Here is a 2,500-nt window from a genome sequence, read left to right on the forward strand (position 1 = left end):
AGTAAATTCATTGAAAAGTAGAAAAAAATTAAATGTAAAATGTAATAGAAAAGAATGTTATGGCAGTATAAAATTACCTACAGCACCTGGTATTCCCAGGTGGTCTCCCATCCAAGTACTAACCAGGCCCAACACTGCATAGCTTCCAAGATCAGATGAGATTGGGCATGTCCAGTGTGGTTTGGCTGAAGGAGCTCAAAAGCATTAACTTTAGACCTCTTTTACTTCTTTACTCAAGTAAATTCATTGATAAGTTGAAAAAATTAAATGTAAAATGTAATAGAAAAGAATGTTATGGCAGTATAAAATTACCTACAGCACCTGGTATTCCCAGGTGGTCTCCCATCCAAGTACTAACCAGGCCAAACACTGCATAGCTTCCAAGATCAGACGAGATTGGGCATATCCAGTGTGGTTTGGCTGTAGGTGCGCAAAAGCATTAAATTTAGACCTCTATTACTTCTTAACTCAAGTAAATTCATTGATAAGTTGAAAAAAGTAAATGTAAAATGTAATAGAAAAGAATGTTATGGCAGTATAAAATTACCTACAGCACCTGGTATTCCCAGGTGGTCTCCCATCCAAGTACTAACCAGGAAAAATACTGCATAGCTTCCAAGATCAGACGAGATTGGGCATATCCAGTGTGGTTTGGCTGTAGGTGCTCAAAAACATTAACTTTAGACCTCTTTTACTTCTTAACTCAAGTAAATTCTTGATAAATTGAAAAAATTAAATGTAAAATGTAATAGAAAAGAATGTTATGGCTGTCTAAAATTACCTACAGCACCAGGTATTCCCAGGTGGTCTCCCATCCAAGTACAAACCAGGCCCAACACTGCATAGCTTCCAAGATCAGACGAGATTGGGCATGTCCAGTGTGGTTTGGCTGTAGGTTCTCAAAAACATTAAAATTAACTTTAGACCTCTTTTACTTCTTAACTCAAGTAAATTCAATGATTAGTTGTAAAATGAAATGTAAAATATAATAGAAAAGAATGTTATGGCAGTATAAAATTACCTACAGCTCCTGCTATTCCCAGGTGGTCTCCCATCCAAGTACTAACCAGGCCCAACACTGCATATTTTCCAAGATCAGATGAGATTGGGCAAGTCCAGCGTGGTTTGGCTGTAGGTGCTCAAAAACATTAACTTTAGACCTCTTTTACTTATTAACTCAAGTAAATTCATTGATAAGTTGAAAAAATTAAATATAAAATGTAATAGAAAAGAATGTTTTGGCTGTATAAAATTACCTACAGCACCTGGTATTCCCAGGTGCTCTCCCATCCAAGTACTAACCAGGCCCAACACTGCATAGCTTACAAGATCAGACGAGATTGGGCATGTCCAGTGTGGTATGGCTGTAGGTGCTCAAAAGCATTAAATTTAGACCTCTATTACTTCTTAACTCAAGTAAATTCATTGATAAGTTGAAAAAATTAAATGTAAAATGTAATAGAAAAGAATGTTATGGCAGTATAAAATTACCTACAGCACCTGGTGTTCCCAGGTGGTCTCCCATCCAAGTACTAACCAGGCCCAGCACTGCATAGCTTCCAAGATCAGACGAGATTAGGCATGTCCTCTGTGGTTTGACTGTAGGTGCTCACAAACCTTAACTTTAGACCTCTTTTACTTCTTAACTCAAGTAAATTAATTGATAAGTTGAAAAAATGTAATGTAAAATGTAATAGAAAAGAATGTTATGGCTATATAAACTTACCTACAGCACCTGGTATTCCCAGGTGGTCTCCCGTCCAAATACTAACCAGGCCCAACACTGCATAGCTTCCAAGATCAGATGAGATTGGGCATGTCCAGTGTGGTTTGGCTGTAGGTGCTCAAAAACATTAACTTTAGACCTCTATTACTTCTTAACTCAAGTAAATTCATTGATAAGTTTAAAAAATTAAAGGTAGAATGTAATAGAAAAGAATGTTATGGCTGTATAAAATTACCTACAGCACCTGGTATTCCCAGGTGGTCTCCCATCCATGTACTAACCAGGCCCAACACTGCATAGCTTCCAAGATCAGACGAGATTGGGCATGTCCAGTGTGGTTTGGCTGTAGGTGCTCAAAAGCATTAAATTTAGACCTGTATTACTTCTTAACTCAAGTAATTTCATTGATAAGTTGAAAAATTAAATGTAAAATATAATAGAAAAGAATGTTATGGCAGTATAAAATTACCTACAGCTCCTGGTATTCCCAGGTTGTCTCCCATCCAAGTACTAACCAGGCCAAACACTGCATAGTTTCCAAGATCAGATGAGATTGGGCAAGTCCAGCGTGGTTTGGCTGTAGGTGCTCAAAAACATTAACTTTAGACCTCTTTTACTTCTTAACTCAAGTAAATTCATTGATAAGTTGAAAAAATTAAATGTAAAATGTAATAGAAAAGAATTTTTTGGCTGTATAAAATTACCTACAGCACCTGGTATTCCCAGGTGGTCTCCCATCCAAGTACAAACCAGGCCCAACACTGCATAGCTTAC

The 2,500-nt window shown here is 37.1% G+C and overlaps 11 pseudogenes; all 11 read right to left on the reverse strand.

Annotated features, from left to right (window-relative positions):
* Positions 1-74: 74 nt before the first annotated feature.
* Positions 75-193, reverse strand: LOC148470144 (5S ribosomal RNA; annotated as a pseudogene).
* A 116-nt stretch (positions 194-309) lies between these two features.
* LOC148470145 (5S ribosomal RNA) lies at positions 310-428 on the reverse strand (annotated as a pseudogene).
* Positions 429-544: 116 nt separating this feature from the next.
* LOC148470146 (5S ribosomal RNA) lies at positions 545-663 on the reverse strand (annotated as a pseudogene).
* Positions 664-778: 115 nt separating this feature from the next.
* Positions 779-897, reverse strand: LOC148470147 (5S ribosomal RNA; annotated as a pseudogene).
* Positions 898-1,018: 121 nt separating this feature from the next.
* LOC148470148 (5S ribosomal RNA) lies at positions 1,019-1,137 on the reverse strand (annotated as a pseudogene).
* A 116-nt stretch (positions 1,138-1,253) lies between these two features.
* On the reverse strand, positions 1,254-1,372 carry LOC148470149 (5S ribosomal RNA; annotated as a pseudogene).
* A 116-nt stretch (positions 1,373-1,488) lies between these two features.
* LOC148470150 (5S ribosomal RNA) lies at positions 1,489-1,607 on the reverse strand (annotated as a pseudogene).
* A 116-nt stretch (positions 1,608-1,723) lies between these two features.
* Positions 1,724-1,842, reverse strand: LOC148470151 (5S ribosomal RNA; annotated as a pseudogene).
* A 116-nt stretch (positions 1,843-1,958) lies between these two features.
* LOC148470152 (5S ribosomal RNA) lies at positions 1,959-2,077 on the reverse strand (annotated as a pseudogene).
* Positions 2,078-2,192: 115 nt separating this feature from the next.
* On the reverse strand, positions 2,193-2,311 carry LOC148470153 (5S ribosomal RNA; annotated as a pseudogene).
* A 116-nt stretch (positions 2,312-2,427) lies between these two features.
* Positions 2,428-2,500, reverse strand: part of LOC148470154 (5S ribosomal RNA) — a 119-nt pseudogene continuing 46 nt past the window's right edge.

The sequence above is a fragment of the Taudactylus pleione genome, unplaced genomic scaffold (genome assembly GCF_031769625.1).
Source record: "Taudactylus pleione unplaced genomic scaffold, aTauple2 ptg000967l, whole genome shotgun sequence".
Classification (NCBI taxonomy): Eukaryota; Metazoa; Chordata; class Amphibia; order Anura; family Myobatrachidae; genus Taudactylus; species Taudactylus pleione.